Here is a 17,954-nt window from a genome sequence, read left to right as displayed (position 1 = left end):
AATCAGTCCATTCAGGAACAAGGGTAGCAACTAACTTCATCACAGATTAGGTAAAATCAAAATCGATTCCACAAAACAGCAACACAAGAACTCAGAACTCAGAACTCATAATTGCAGAAATCAGTTATCACCAGTTGTAGGACTAAATAGTAGCAGAACTGGGATATTAAATAGACAACAGATTTCAGCAAGGCAAAACAGAAACAGAATTCAGATCTGGACAGACTTAGCATTCCGCCAGAATTGAGAGAAACTTCATAACTCAAAATCCCCTGGTCTGATTGGTCCCAAATTAAGGTCGAGCCTCCCTCTTAATAAACCCAACAATTGATCAAAAGGAGAGGACCATCGGCTGGTTGGATCTTCCAGAACAGAGTAGGGGCAGTAGAAAGAAATGTGGAGATTTCTATAACAAGAATTCAATCACAGTTTCAGATCTCTTACCTGATTTGAAGAACTTTCCAATTAACTTTGAAAAGAAAGAAATAATAGTTGAAGAGACCTCTTGGACTTCACGCCGCAAAGAATCAATTGGATCAAACACCAATTCCTTCAACCTTGATCAAACACAAGACAACTCTTCATGAAGAAGACAATAGCAACAGCCATTATTTCTTTTATCAAAATCATTGTAGGCTTTTAGGAGCCTTCTCTTCTTTATTTATAATGTTAATGGGGAGAGAATTACAAAATAAAAAGTTCCTCAAAAAGGAAACCAAATATTCTTCTAATACAATAGTTACTAAAAACTGAAATTAGAAACTAGTTAAAAAAGAAAACTAACTACTAATGACTTAACTCCTAAGGAAACAAATATAACTCAAATCAAACCCTACTAAAAACAAAACTAATGGAAAAAGGAAACTAACTAGTAATCCCGTACTCAATCTTAGAGCCCCTTTTTAAAGCCATAAAAGTGGTCTATTACACTCAAAATACATGGGATCAAATGCCCAACATATATGGAACCCAACCCTAAGCTTATTCCTAATAAAACAAGCCTATTTTGATAATTAATCTGCATCAAGTTGGTATTTTGGTTATCCTATGACATCTCACCATCCTACAGTTGGATTGTGATCAAATTTATACTGAAGACCCTAGGGAGGCCTATTAATACTATTAATTTGAGGCTGATTAGACTTGTCCTTGGGGAGATATCACCAGTTTACTTTGTTGGTTGAGTACTTCTACAATCCTGTTGTGGGTAGGATACTGAGATCTATGTGATATTAGATTGAATGTCACTCTCTCTGTGTATGTGGGTTTGGGTGAATACACTTCAAAGTATTAATTGAATCAAATAGGATTGAAAGAAAAATAAAATAAAAAAATAACCACCAACCTTGAGCCTCAGCCCAATATTCAGACTGCTCCTCTGTAGGGGAGTATCTTGCTTTTCTGCGGCAGATGCTTTATTTAACCTCTATGATCTTTAAATATTCCCTGACTGAAATGCTCTGTCTGCTAGCAGAGCAACATCTGCCACAAAAGAGGGGAAAATAGAATTTTTCTGTCAGTTTATTACTTTTATTTTTTCCAATTTATTTCCCAGATCCATTAAGAAACAACCGTATACGTGAAAAGCCAAAGCCAAAAGCAAGCCACTATATAAGGAACAAGGATTAAAATCACATCTTTTCTATATATGGAACAAGGATTAAAATCACATCTTTTCTATTAATAGCAAATTTAGTAATCAGCATAAAAAGAATATAGAAATACAACCTTCAAGTAAGGGCATACTCAACAAAAAGCATCATGTAAGGCAACATATGAAGCTATAATTGTAGTCTAAATTACATCCACGACAGGCAAGACAGTGATCAAAAGCTCAAAACTGTATTAAGGATCTCATTTCAGGGCCTTAGGGGTGGAAGCATGAAAAGTCTGCAAATTAGGCTTCTATTATCTAGTTTTATCTTTTCATTAAAGGAAATGTATTTATTCACTGTTAGCAGCAGCAGTGCAGCTGTTTTGTTACAACATGATGTACTCTACACACCCACACAAAAAAAATAAGTATGTTCTACAAGATTGATGCTACCTACCTTTTCAATAGCCAGTAGAGAGAAAGCAAGATAACAAGGGACATTTGAGACTTTTTCATGGGACTGCAATGGACAGATTATATGAAAGAATTTTGAGGGATAAATATGTATACCAAACCATTGGCAATATGTAATGCATGTCAAGGCAAATTCATTTAGTCTTGCAGTGGTTCACATACTCAATAATCAACAGATCAATATCAAAAACAGTTCAAAGTTATAACGGTCCCAAAAACAATCAGCACTACAGTGAAATATTTGATACTAAATTTTATGCCAAAAAAGGTAAAAATGTGAGAAAGGTTATATACTAGAGAATAAACATACATAAGCAACACTCATGGAATACTTATTACTGAAATCCCCACAAATGTAATAAATCCCCACAAATGCAATAAATACCCCCAAAAAGGAGAATTATTAACAAGTGTTCCGAGGTCATAAGAATTAGAAAGACATACTTTAATCATTTGTGTACTCTTCAACACCAATAGACCAAAGAGAAAGAGGTGAGGCTAGTTTAATTTTAGAAATTTGATGGATTATTTAGATCTCAGAAACAAACAAATTAGAGGTGAGACATTTTGATGTAGGAAAGCTAGGCTGCAAGAGAACAAACACTGGATACCCTACTGAAATCCAGAATGCAGTGATCACTAAACAGAATAAGTGGACAGAATTATAGAAGAACTATTAACTACAAATCTGGCCAATGGATGGAGCTGTTAACATAATCAAAGGAAGGTCTTTAAGGGCTGATTCTGTACCTAAAAACTTAGGTTCATCAGCTGGGTTATGAGCCATGATAAAAAAGCATGGTTTCTGGACTTTGTAGGACCAGAATAACAGTTAAAAACAAACAGAAAAAAGAAGATTGACTGTTTCACAACCATAGGTTACTTTCAATTCACCATAGGAGCAGCATCTCAAAAGAGACCACAATTTTCTGAATAGCCAAAACATTGGGATGGGATGGTTTCTCCCTTCTTGTTATTAATAACTTGCAACTACAGGGAAATAAAAAATTGAAACCCACAAAATATAAACAGTCCATGTGCAGCCTTCAGAAGGCTTCCAAATCATGTCTAGATCCCCCCTCCCTCTTTACAAATTAGAAAGTAAAAGAAATAGCCACCTACTAAGAATAGAAACTCTCCTCTATTGCTCTCAAAATAGAATAACAACAAATTAAAAACTATAAAAAAAGAAACTCCTTAGATACCATTAAAATGAAATAAGCTCTCCTTCCTAAAACTGGAAAAAAGAAACTAGATAAATCCATAAATATCCTAAAATCTTGCAGCTCTTCAACTTCCCCCATGCAAGCTGGCTTGGGCCCACAGAATATCTCCTAGAAGACTTCTACCACAAGAAAACTAATCCAGAAAATCTTCTCCATGCATAGATTCCATTGGCCCCACACAATCTGTCAAAATTTCCTCCTTAAAACTGCTGTTCAATGGCTATTTTGGACAGAATCTTGGGCCTGACCAAGGGCTTAAGAATAACCCATATATGGGCCCAAGTGTGTGCCTGCCTAGGACAATTCGATGGACTTGTGCTGCATCACAGCTCTTAATTGCTGAAAGTTAATTTGAAGTCTCACCAAAAGAAAATGTTAATTTGAAGACTTACCATTCAGTTTAGAAATTTCTGTTTCTTTTATTTCTAATTTGTATAACCTTTCTGGATAACTAACCCCAACTGATTTAAGGGTACTTGACAATATCCTGATGGTGGCTAATTTCATCTCTTCCAAGAAATTACCAACCTACTCTGTCACTATATGTGTAACAAATCCAAGAACCTGAAAAGAAGTAACTGAGATAGAGGAAGGGAGAAGAAGAAGAGAACAGAGATATAAAGAACTTGGGAGAAATCCTTGAGCCACGATAAGGTCCTTACCTTATATTATTAAATGTCCTACTAACACTATAATTACAATATGAGTCAAAGAAGTAAATAAGTAAATAACAATGACCAGCACTCCTTAACATAGACTAAACATAAACAAAGTCTAATACTAAATACCAACTCCCACAACTTAACAAAGAGAACACAACCCCCCACCCTAGTTCGAAAGTTCGGGAACGGCATTAATAAGGAAATGGATACATACGGCAATTAAAAGGACCATACGGCAATAATACTTTTCAGAAATCTGGCACAATAAAACATGCACGTAATGATACGATACGTGTTTAGTACAGTTGCTCTGTAAAAATCAGAGAGCAAAAATACAGGTTTATTCTAGTATTAAGAATGAACTAAAACTGAATATTTATAAATAAATTCTAATATCCCGTGTTTTCATGAACACCTAAATCCAATTTAGCTTTCCAATTGGAGATCATTTCTCAAACCTTTTTTTTTTACATCTAATATTAATTAAGTTTAGCCTTTTCTATTATAGCAAGTGTTGATCGGTGATCCATCAGCTACTTTCTATTATAGCAAATAATAGCATATATTTGTCAAGAAAATAATAACAATACCGCATGAACAATCATTTAACTTAAAATATCATCATTGATATTATTTTTTCAAACAAGAAAATCCATAGCAACCCCTACTAATGCGGATCTGAGTTCTAAAACCATAACCAAATCACGTATAGGCCCATCCAAATATTCAATAATTCAATCGTAAAACCAATGGCAGATTCGTAATTAAGGTAAGATTTTAAATTGGGTGGCAAAATTGCAATTATATAAACTAAATATGCTAATGGATTGAAACAAGAGGGTGGACATATTAGTTATTTGATTAATAGATTTTGGACAAGCTTGGAATGAAGTTAAATAAAAGGTATAAGGTAATAAAAGAGAAGGAGAGGCAATATGGAAAGATGGGTTGGAATTAATAAAATAAAAAAGGGAGAAGTGTCGTTTTGACTTTTGGGGTTGTGAGGGGCAATATTGAAAGATGGGTTGAAATTAATAAAATAAGAAAGGGAGAAGTATCGTTTTGACTTTTGGGGGTTGTCCTTTCCGTAGGTTTCTCGATTTTGAGAAAAAGGTGGATGACACGCTTCTCCTTTTCTTATTTTATTAATTCCAACCCACCTTTCCATATAGCCCCTCCCTTTCTCATTTATTACCTTATACCCATTATTTTAACTTCATTCCAAGTTTGTCCTAAATCTATTAATCAAATACCTCATTATTCACCCTCTTGTTCCAATTGATAAGCCTATTAAGTTTATTTAATTACAATTTTTCCACCCAATTTAAAATCTTACCTTAATTACGAATCTTCCGTTGGTTATTACAATTGAATTATTGAATATCTGAGTGGGCTTATACAACATCTCATTCCAATTTAGAACCCAGATCCGCATCAGTAGGGGTTGCGGTGGATTTTCTTGTTTGAAAAGATAATATCAATGATGATATTTTAATTTGTTAAATAATTATCCATACGCTATTACTATTATTTTCTTGACAAATATATGCCATTATTTGCTATGCTAGAAAGTGGTTGATGGATCACCTATCAACATTTGTTGTGATCGACAAGGTTAAATTTAATTAATATTAGATGTTAAAAAAAATTATATATTTGAGAAATGATCCCCAATTAGAAAGCTAGATTGGATTTAGGTGTTCATGAAAACATGGGAAATGAAAATTTAGTTGGAAAGAGTTGATTTTAGTTCATTCTTAATACCAGAATAAACCCTTATTTTTACTCCTGGATATTTCAGAGCAAGCGTATAAAACACGTATCTTATCATTGTTGTGCACATTTTATTGCGCCGAATTTTTGAAAAGTATTATTGCCACATAACCCATTTAATTGTCGTATGTATCTATTCCCATATTATTGTCATTCCCGAACTTACTAACTATGATCCCAACTTAACAAGATCGGCTACATCGATTCAAACATATGAATAATAGGACATGACAAATGAAAGGTGAAAAATGCAATTTAAAAAGTAACAAGAGAAAGATGAAAGTAGCAAAGTAAAAGGAAAGAGGATACAGCCCAGCAAGTTAGAAGAATCTCAGCTAAATGGGGTCAACATGGATCCTTACTCTCTAATAGGCTATATCCAAGGTCATACTTGGTACAAGGCCTAAACCACCCATGCCATTCCTCATAACTTCTCCTATGGTCATTTTAGGCCTGCCCCTAGCTCTTGTAGCCCTTTCAATCTTAATCCTATCACTTTTCCTTACTAGAGCATCGCTACGCCTCCGTTGAACATGACGATACCACCTCAAACGGCTTTCTCGGAGCTCGTCACAGATCGGGGCAACTCCCAAATCAGCTCTAATACGCTCATTCTTTACTTTATTCTTCCTAATTTTGCCGCACATTCATCTTAACATCATCATTTTATCATACACATCTTCTATATATGACACTTCTTAACTGCCCAACATTCCGCTTCGTACATCATGGCCCGACGCACAACAGTCCTATAAAATTTTCCCTTAAGCTTTAAAGGGATACGTCAATCACACAATACTCCGGACGCACCTCTCCACTTCATCCATCCCACTTTAATTCTTTGAGAGACATCATCCTCTATGTCGCCTTCTTTATTTATGATCGACCCAAAATATCTAAAATAGTCCTTTTGCAGAATCTCCCTCTCCTCAATTTTCACTGCTTCATTATCCATCATAGAATGATTGAAGTTACACATCATATATTCCGTATTCGATCTACTAATTTTAAAACCTCTTGTTTCTAAGGTTGATCTCCATAGCTCCAGCTTAGTGTTAATTCCTGCTTTAGTCTCATCCATTACAACAATGTCATCGGCGAAGAGCATACATTAGTGTACCTCATCTAAAATATTTTTGGTTAACTCATTCATGATAAGAGCAAACAAGTAATGGTTTAAGGTCAATCATTGATGTAAACAAATTGTAATTGAGAATTCCTTACCTTGACCTCCCACAAATCTCACACTAGTCACCATGCCATCATACATATCCTTAATTATATCCACATATGTACTCGACACCCCACATAGCTAGGACATGTCAGATTAAATCTCTAGTGACTCTATCATATGCTTTTTCAAGGTCAATAAAGACCACGTAGAGATCCTTCTTGTAGGATCTATAACTTTCCTTGAGCCTCCTCATAAGGTAAATAGCTTTTATCGTAGATCTACCTAACATAAACTAAACTGGTTCTCAGAGATATCAGTCTCTCTTCTTAGTCGGGCTTCAATGACCTTCCCCACAGTTTCAAAGTATGACTCATTAATTTTATGCTTCTATAGTTATTGCAGCTATAAATATCCCCTTTATTTTTGAAGATCGGGACAACAATGCTTTTCCTCCAATCATCTAGCTTCTTGCATGTGTTCATAATCTCGTTAAATAACCTCGTTAACCAAGCCAACCCACATACTCCTGAGGCTTTCCACATTTCTATTGGGATCTCATCTAGACCCGGAGTCTTACCTGCTTTCATCTTTCTCTGGCCACTTCAACCTCCGTCACACTAATCTTTCGAAAATATCTAGGGCATGTGGAGTCTAGTTGAGTAAAGCCATCTTCCAGGTCATTCCTACTCGAACTATGTCCATTTAGGACACAAATATACACAACCCATCTCATAATGTCCTCATCTCTTACCAACACTCTTCCATCCTCACTTTTGATACACCTCACCTGAACGAAATCTCTACTCTTTTTTGTCTCCCCAAGGATAACCTTACAATCTTTACAGTTTACACACATTTCTGTCTGCCCTTCGTATTAGGAAGTAGTCTATTTGGCTTACTTGAGTCCCACTTTTATAAGTAACTAAATGCTCTCTCTTTTCTTAAGGAAAGTGTTCACAATGGAAAGATCGTATGCAACCGCAAAGTCTAGGATTGAGGTCCCCTCTTCATTCCGCTCTCCAATCACATAACCTCCACGTACACCTTCATATCCTCTACGATCTCTCCCAACATGTCCGTTCAGGTCACCTCCAATGATAATTGATTCACCCTGGCCAAAACCCTATATTAGATCATCCATGTGTTCCCAAAATTGCCACTTACTACTTTCATCCAATCCTACTTGGGGTGTATAAGTGCAAACAATATTGACAACATCTTTCTCCAACACCAGTTTGATGGATATAATCCTATCCCCCATTCTATTGACCTCTACCACATCATTCTTTAGTTCATTGTCCACTATTATGCCAACTCCGTTTCCATTACATTGATCATCAGAATACCAAAGCCTAAAGTCATCCAACACCTAAGCCTTGTTACTCTTCCATATTGTCTCTTAAATACATGCAATATTAATCTTTCATTTCCTATAACATCCACCAACTCTAAGCTCTTACCTGTTAAGAACCCAATGTTTCAGGAAGCTAGTCTAATCCTACGCTTATGGCTGAAGTATTTCCTCTCACTTGCCCTTGTCTATTTATCACCGCATTTGGGCACTGACACAGCGCGACGCTTACGGGGGAAGGATGATAGAGAACCCTTAGGGAAGGGAGGGGAAATCAGAGTAGAGATGGGGAAAAGGAGGATCACACTCACACATTCATTCAATAATCAAATTGCTCTCTAAATCTTCAGTCGATTACAACCAATATATAGGAAAATAGGAACATGAAATTAGAAACTTAACTGGAATGGAAACTAGCCTAAATTAGGAAACAACTATAAAAAGGAAACCAAAGCAAGGAAATAAATCATACTCCTACGTTCAAGTCTGAAAACTAAAAGCATGAAATAAAATACTAGGTAAACTACTAATTTTATTTCCAACCCTTGTTGGACCAAAACCCTGGGCTGGACCGGTTCTTCTTGGCTCTTGGCTTCCAAAGCCGGTCATGCTGGTCCAACCAAGAAAGGGCAGCCGTATCTGCATCAACTCTCCTCCTCTGAAAAGAACTCGACTCCGTCGAGTTAGGGAAAGGACCGAGGAGACCGTCTGAAGGAATACGCTGAATGAGGAATGATCCCACCATCTTCTTGAGCTTAATTTCAGGGAGATCTTTGGCAGGATGAAACTTCATAGTCTTGTTGGCATGCTTGAAGGCATAGGTATTGGCATAGCCACAATGCTGTACTTTCTTATCAAACAACCAAGGTCGACCAAGAAGGATATGGCACACCTTCAGAGGGAGGACATCACATTGGACTGTATCCTTAAATCCACCAATAGAATATGTGACCAAGCACTTATCTGTGATTTTGAGATTAGTGTTGTTCACCCAAGCAACCTTGTAAGGATTAGGATGTGGTTCTGTATTCAATCCCAGCTTACGAACAACGTCTTCAGAGACAACATTAGTGCAACTGCCTCCATCAATAACCAAGGTTAGCAACTGATCATTGCACTTCACACGAGTCTGAAAAATACTACTGCGGCGCCAATCTTCATTTTTAGTGGCCTTCTGAGTGGTCAACACATGACGAATGACATAAAAAGGATGTTGGTCATCGTCACTGAGAGTGTCATTGACTTCACCTATTGCACGCTCTTCTCTTAAATCAACTGTGTCAGAACCAAGTTGCTCTTCGGGAATATATGGTATAGGAGAATCCTTATCAATAAAAGCAACCAAACGGCTGGGACATTGGGCACTGATATGTCCAAATCCATGGCATGAGTAGCACCGAACTGTGAATTTTGAAGAATCAGAAGGTTTATCTGAACCACGCCGAGGGGGTGAATATGGGCGAGTAGGCCGTGAAGATGACATTTCAGAAACATGTCGAGGTGGAGAATACGGCCGACTAGGTCGTGAAGCCATAGATGTAGCACTTGCCTGTGGCTTGCTAGATGACCTCTCTTGGGTAGGAGACTGTTGCCAAACGGAACTAGTACCTCGAGAAAAAGTATCTGCAAAATTTCTCCAGTTGTATGGGCGTTTCAGACTTTCCTCAACCTGATATACTACTTGTACGGCGTCTTCCATTGTAGGTAGTCGACTAGATGCAAGGGCAGCACTAAGTTTGCAAACCATTGCGAAATTGGGCCACTAAGACTTCTTCATCCCACTCAAAGTCAGAACGAGTGGCCAAATAATAAAATCTAGCAACATACTCTTCAACGGTCAAATTCTCTTGTTTCAACTGTGCAAACCTGAGATGCATGCGTTGCTTGTAATAAGAAGGCAAGAATCGCTGGTTCATGACTTTATACATTTCAGCCCAAGTATTGACCAAACCAATGCCTCGGGTTCGGTTCTGTTGTTGTTACTTGATCCACCAGACTCGAGCCGTGCCTTTCAGTTTGGCCTCTGCAAATAGGATCTTTCAAGCCTCAGTCAACCCGTACCATCTGAAGAATGTATCTAAACTGTGAATCCAGTCAAGGTACAATTCTGGATTATTGCCTCCATAAAAATCAATGACATCCAGTTTTGCTGCTCTTTCTGCTCCATCATCATGTCTCCCAGTCCCATATCGTGGTGGAGGTGGTGGTGGTGGTGTATGATGTGGTGGTGTTACTGGCAGATCCTGTGGAGTGGTATTAGAAGAATCTCCAGACTGAATGGGCCTCTTTCCTTTATCTGCGGCCACCAAACGATCAATAGAAACTTGCATAGATTCCACCATTGTCTTTAGGGACGTGACCATGTTAGTGAGAGCATCAAATTTTGTATCAGTTTCTCCTTTATAGGAATTCAGCTGTTGAACAACTTCACTATTGGCTACCATGGTGATGAGTAACAAAATAGCACTCAAAGAATAATGGTAGAATAGTAAATAACTGGAAGCTTAAAGGGCAGGGACAGAATAGTAAATTATTTTTTTTTTTTGGAAGTTCAAATTAAACCACAAAAAGGTATGTCAGTCACGTGTGGGATAGGGGTTTTGGAAATAAAAATATATGGGACAAAAGGGGAATAAAGGAGAAAGGAAGGGGTATTTTAGGAAATAAAAGATAAATAAAAAAAAATGAACAAAAGGGGAATCGTGGGGGTGGGTTTTAGAAATTCAAAATAGTGACAGAGGAAAGGGAGTTTTCTTCCTTCTTAGAGTCGAAACCAGAGAAAACCGAAGGAGAAAATGGCGGAAGCTTGGGGAAGTTCGACAACCAGCGGTGGATCCTTAGGAAACTTGAGGCGGGAAATGGACTCCCAATGAAGAGTGTGACCAGGGAGGACTTCAAACCAGATTTGGGGATGGAGGTCAAGTTCAAACCAGCGGTGGAGAGGATGGAGATGGAGTTTGAATCAATCAAGAAGGCTCCGAACCAGGTGTGTTCTTTGCTCTCTCTCTTCTTCTTCGTCTTCTTCTTTCTTCTTCTAGCTTCTATCTCTCTCTCTTCTCGACTTTTCTTTCTTCTCGATTCTTTTTCTCTTTTTTCTTTGCCGTCGGACACAGAGAGGAGGCGGCGGCTACTGTCAGAAGGGAAAAAAATGAGAGGAGGCGGCGGCTGCTGTCGGAAGGGAAAAAAAAAACGAGAGGAGGCGGCGGCTGCTATCGCTCTCTCTGCTGCTTCTCCGACATCGTCCTTCGCTTCCTTCTGGTTCTATTTTCTCTCTCTGCTCTTTTTTTTTTTTCTGGACTGAGACTGGAAAAAAAAGTCGATGGAGTTGTGGTTCGGCTTCTCTATTTGCAGCAGAGTTTTTTTTTTTTTTTTGGCTGATAGAGGTCCGAGGCCGAGACGGAGGTAACAGAGGCTCGGTGGGGTTTCGGAAGGGTTGAAGGGGTGGGATTGGGGTTTCAGCTGGGACGATGGGTATGAAGATTTTTTTTTTGGCTGTTCTCTGTCACGATAGATCCGAAAACAGAGAATGGGAAAAGGAAGAGAACGAAGGACGATCCTTCGGCTCTGATACCAAGTTGATAGAGAACCCTTAGGGAAGGGAGAGGAAATCAGAGTAGAGATGGGGAAAAGGAGGATCACACTCACACATTCATTCAATAATCAAATTGCTCTCTAAATCTTCAGTCGATTACAACCAATGTATAGGAAAATAGGAACATGAAATTAGAAACTTAATTGGAATGGAAACTAGCCTAAATTAGGAAACAACTATAAAAAGGAAACAAAAGCAAGGAAATAAATCTTACTCCTACGTTCAAGTCTAGAAACTAAAAGCATGAAATAAAATACTAGGTAAACTACTAATTTTATTTCCAACCCTTGTTGGACCAAAACCCTGGGCTGGACCGGTTCTTCTTGGCTCTTGGCTTCCAAAGCCGGTCATGCTGGTCCAACCAAGAAAGGGCAGCCGTATCTGCATCAAAGGATTAGACAAATGGATCCATGCAAAGGTGAATGGCTAATTATAATAAAGTGTCGGCTGCTTATCTGACGCACCACTATAAAATATATATATATACAAATATTATAACATATACACAAAGTATAGAAAGGGAAAGACACTTTCAACAAGTATACTAAGATGTAAAAACAAAACAATGCACAGTGATGGTAACACAGTGTATAGAACTACACAAATAATGACAATAAAGTAAATAAGTAAATCTGAATCGCAGCAATATCCGGAGCAAGTACTACAACAAGGCATATGCTATCAAGGATAAAGCAAGGCACAGATGGTAAAACAGTGCATAAACTACACCAATAATGATAAATAAAACAGATAATTCAGATAAGCATCAATATGAGGAACAAGTAGCACAACAAGACATATGCTATCAAGGATAGAGCAGGCAGGCAAAACAAAGTATTAGAAGGGCTATGAGCAGGATATCAGTACACAAACAAATAAACAAGAAATATGGAAACCTAGCAGTGAATAAATAAGCAAATTGTGTCGAACTAGCAGAGAGAGTATAGTCAAATGTCCCTTACTCCAATATGACTCCAACCCCTATTATACCCAATTATGGGCCCACCACCCAAGGGAAGTAAAATTAAATTATAATGAAGCAGTGGAAATCTGGTAATTAACCAGAATTACAAGGGTTCACTAGGTAAGTAAAGAGGTGGGATATAACAAAGATTAGATTTATTGTTTGGCCACAGACTTGGAAGGGGTTTTAAAAATATGGACATAAAGGAATATACAAGGTAGTAAGGGGATGAAAAGGAAATCAAAGGAATAAAATAAAAAAATAAAAAGGGGAAAAAGGACTATGCCCGGGAGTGTGGCACCTGCGCCCAAACACAGGATGGAGCAAAAGAACTACCCCACCCATGTCGATGCTCTTGCATGCATTCCCTTTGGCCCCTATGCTAGTGCAGAGGCCATGCTCCAAGACAGAAAACTCTACCCACCCCCCTCCCAAAAAAAAAAAAAAAAGTGGAATTGTGGTGGGTGGTGATATAGTCTCCTACCTCCAACTCGAACCAGAGGCAGAAAAATAGGCTTTGGTGATGGCATTCAAACTGTCTCATTTGGAAATGAATCGACACAAATTTCAGGGAGTAATTCCTTTCCCTTGGTCCTCCCAAATACAACCACCAGCTACCAGAAAAATCCAGCAGCCAGAGAAGAATGTCGACCTGAGATCAAATCCAACGGTAGGTTTCAGACCAGGTCTGATTTTAGTTTGAAATCTCACAACAGGGAAGGGGGTCTACGGTTTTGGTCGCCCAGAAGAGGATTTCCTTTAAGCAAAATAAACAGAGTTATATTAAGGGAGTTCGAGTCAAATCTTTAGGACTACTGTAACCGTCCCAAAAAACAGAGTTCGGTAGAATAGAGTTTAAGAACTGAAATAGGAAAGAGAGGATAGGGAAAAGATGAATCAAAGCTGATAAAGGGAGGAAAGCTTACTCCGAGATGGGAGCAATTGAAGATGAATTGAAGAAGAAGAAGAAGAGAGAAAGATCTTACTGAGAACGGTTTCAACTATGTTTTTGTAGCCTTTTTTTCCTTCTTCATAGCTCTGATACAATGTAATAAAACCAAGAACCTGAAAACCAGTACCTGAGATAGAGGAAGGGAGAAGAAGAGAACAGAGAGAGAGGGAACTTGGGGGAAAACCCACAGCCATGATAGAACACAGAATCACCACTATCGTGGCCTAGGTTCTTAGCTTATATTATTAAGTGTCCTACTAACAGTCTAATTACAATTAGAGTCAAAAGAAGTAAATAAGTAAATAACAATGGCCAACACTCCTTAACATAGAGTACACATAAACAAACTCTAAGACTGACTTACTCCCACGACTTAACAAAGAGAACACTTCCCCTAACAATACTAATACGCAATAGTTTTTCCATAAAAGTAAGAGTCATAAAATATGTTAAGGATCTTACAAAACTATTGATTTTCTTTGGTGGGGCTTTTAGAGAACATTATATGTTCAATTCACTTTGGACTCCAAAGAGATCCAAACATTTTGACATAGCTCAAGTAGTTGATATATTGCAACAGCACCATGAGGTATGTTGTTTGAGTTCAGCTCATTTGCCCTCATCCCAAAAGCGGAAGAAGGAACAAAAGAGGGATGAATATGCAATTTCAAATTTTAATTTGGTCTAGGTGGATGTGTTTTTCCAGTTTAATGGCGGGTCATACTGCCACTGTTTCGATATGAACACAACTTTAATGTAATAATTATTATTTTCCTTTCTACCTATAAAATTTGCAAAATATATATATATATATATATATATATTGTAAGCAGGAATTAGTTCTCAAAACTCATTTTCAAAAGCATCGTTCTTCAAACTCAATAAAATTTAAAATTTTATCCCCTTTCTGTTTATATGTTTGCTGATGGAACTATATTCATACTTGTGGGTAGAACCTTAATTTTTGTAGGAGCATAATCCCCGTCTGTAAAAGAAGAGGTTGCCAAGGTAAAAATTAAAATCCAAGCCATGAATCATGACTCATGAGAACAAAACTATGTATGCTTACTATTTCTAAATGTTAGTAGAAAATGGTTCATAACTGATTCTCACGTGGAGCGCCCATACTGGGACTGCGCTTACCCACGTGAAGTGCCTAACGAAGCTGCACAGACCGGCTTGGGTTAGAAACCCAAGCTGGCCATATCTCTATAAATATAGAGGTCTGGCCACATAACCGTGACTAGGAGAATAATCTCTCTCTCTCTCTCTGGCTCTCCCAACAGTGAGTTAGTGCCTCCAAGGAATTCCATCGCATCCCTTCGATTTGGAGAGTGGGTTGCTGTGAAGGATCATCTTCCACTGCCTAACAAGATTGCCGCAAATCCTATATCGTGTCTGTTCGTGCGGGACAACATGCAAAGCAACCAGATCTTCTCTGCTGCATGTGAAATGTCACTGAGGTAACCCTATAACCAGTATATGTTTCCATTCTACACTACTGAATATAAATCAGGTTGTCATTGATGTCTTAGTAATTTTACATTGATTTTCAGCCAAAGCATCCTCAACGTGGTCAGGAATGTAAGAACAGAATTCAAATAGCCGATCAAAAGTCATTGGGTTTAGTTGAGTGTAAGGTTCTATTAACAACATGAACCAAGAAGCACATTTTGCTACTTAAATTCCCAGTCCAAGAAAAGCAAAAGACACTCCAATGGGTATTCACAGATATTTCATTCCAAAACCAAATTCATTAAAAACACTTGGCGCAGACAGAAAAAACATAAGCTCAGGTATTTCCTATCTCACACAGAAAAAACGGCAGATAAAGCTCCACATATTATGATATTTTCTAATCCCAACAAAACAGGGTAAAGCTCAGCACAAAAGCCAATCAAGTGATAACTTAAACTCAAGCTGATACTAAAAGACACCCAATAAATATCAAAACTTAGGGTTTCAAAGAATATTTGGTAAAGATCAAATTCAAGCACATGAAACCCATCAAAAAAAGCTCAAAACAAACAAAGATAGAGTTTAAGAGCCGAAAAGAGTGTGACCTGGAAGCAAGAGACGGCCATGGCCATGGCCATGAAGATGAAGATCCTTCTACACACAGTAAAGGGTCCTCTGCTTCGGTGCAAAGGGTATTTGGCCTAAACCCCAACGAGGGCAAATATCTAAAACCTACTTTGTTGGGGCTTTATAGGGTAACAGCTATTAGCTAGAGATAATGAAAAACAGATAGACCTACCCCTCAAATCTTCAATGATGACTACCAAAATTAGATGAAATTTTTTTCCCTCGCTGGGGAATCAATTTTTTATCTGTTTACCATTTAAGCATCCTATCACGTCAAGTGAACAAAAACAAATTTTCAATAAATTTCTTGACTATTTGGTGACAAACGACTTTCAAATTTTACAATCTTCTGGATATTCTTTCCGGAAGATACTGCTTAGACCAAGAGATGTCTGATTATGACTGCGCATTACACAATAAGAAATTTTAAAAAAGAGCTGACGCTGCAAATTGGTATCTCTACACGGTCATAAAATCATTCCTTACTCCGTTTGGTTCCCGTTTAAACGAATTGATTTGGTTTGTATAAAAAATTTTAGGTAAAATTAAAATCAAATCATTTAATAAATAATTTCATATATTAAAATCAAAATTATTTTTAAATGAGTTTAAAAGGTTTTATTTTATTATGTTTACTAATTTTTTTTATCAAACAACTTCTTAACTTTGAAAATTTTCAGTGAACTGAATGTAATTTGGAACATTGAATTAAATTGTTTATTATTTTTTATAAATATTTTTTAATGTAAACTTAAATTTTTTTTAATTAAAATATAAGTAAGTTCAGCATTAAATGATTTAAATTTATTACGCATATATTAATCAATCTAATGATTTATCAACAATTTGAACTTTAAAACTAAAATCGAATCAGGGTTTTATTTTTAAAATTAAAATCAAACCATTTAATAAATGATTTCATGATTTTATTATAAATAATTTATTTGATTAGATTTTGATAAGTGAATTCAATTTCAAATTCACATCATTAACTGGACGGAAAAAATTAAATGTACCATATAATGGTGATAACCGACAATCTTTTATTTCTTTTCTTTTCTTCTCATGGCTAGCAAACACAGCCTTAGTGACACAGGTGCCCTCCACATGGCAGTAGAGGTCACCCATGTGGAGATTTTTCTCTTTAGGCATAATTTAGATCTGTTCTGGACCTAGACAAATTTGGACCCAGCTGTGGTGGATAGGAAGTGATGTTGATGCCTATGATGAATTTGGTTTAAACTTTTTTAATATACCTATAGTTGAAGATGTCTAAACATTATTCAGATTGTGATCTGATACAAATTCGATTCTTCATTGGATTGATTTACACTGAAGTCGATAGTTTTTCCAAACGCAATTTTATGTGGGTTCTGAACCTTAATCTAAGTGGCAGATTCTTTATCTATTTGAGATCTTTCAAGTTGCAGTCCCATCCAAAAAAATTCAATTTGGTATGATTTTGGAATGAATTAGAAGCTCAGTGACAGGCGACTAGGTAGTTGAGTTTTAGCATAAGTCTAAGGCACCGTTTGATAACGTTTCTAGAAACGTGTTTCTACGTTTTCCTATTTCCAGAAACGGAGAAATTGGGTAAATACCGTTTGGTAAACTGAAAGGGAGAATTGCAGAGGACTTACTTAGGTATGAATTTGGCTTTGTTTGGCTTCGATTGGTGTTGGGTGGGACCAAGAATGCTTGGATTTGACTGTTTAGGTTTTGGATTCGGACAGTGTTTCGATTTCTAGTTTAGGCCTTGAACTGAAAATTATGAGAAATTTTGAAGAATGAGGAATTGATCGAACATATATGGTCTTCTTTTCTTTTCTTCTGTCTCCACTCTAGACTTCCCAAATCATGAATTAGACAATGTATACTTCTGTTTCCTTTTTCAAATTGCACAAGTAATGATTTTCAGGAGATAATAGGGATTGTTCTCATGGATTAATTTGAAACTGTTAGTTCATATCTATTCATGATACAGTTTTTTGTTTTTTGTTTTTTTGTTTTTTTGTTTTTTTGTTTTTTTGTTTTTTTGTTTTTTTGTTTTTTTTTGTTTTGGGGCCTTGATTTTGATTTTATTTACTTGGTTGGTTGTTGGCATTTC

The 17,954-nt window shown here is 37.0% G+C and overlaps 1 long non-coding RNA gene across 1 annotated transcript; it reads right to left on the bottom strand.

Moving 5' to 3' along the window:
* Positions 1-449: 449 nt before the first annotated feature.
* Positions 450-16,093, bottom strand: LOC122064828. The gene is made up of 3 exons (XR_006135840.1): positions 15,826-16,093; positions 1,346-1,482; positions 450-557 (listed from the first exon to the last, which is right to left on the bottom strand). It is a non-coding gene; the product is annotated as an uncharacterized LOC122064828 (long non-coding RNA).
* Between the last annotated feature and the right edge of the window lie 1,861 nt (positions 16,094-17,954).

Source organism: Macadamia integrifolia, unplaced genomic scaffold (genome assembly GCF_013358625.1).
Source record: "Macadamia integrifolia cultivar HAES 741 unplaced genomic scaffold, SCU_Mint_v3 scaffold1784, whole genome shotgun sequence".
NCBI lineage: Eukaryota > Viridiplantae > Streptophyta > Magnoliopsida > Proteales > Proteaceae > Macadamia > Macadamia integrifolia.
The sequence above is the reverse complement of the archived record's forward strand: the minus strand, read 5'-3'. Positions and strand labels throughout refer to the sequence as shown.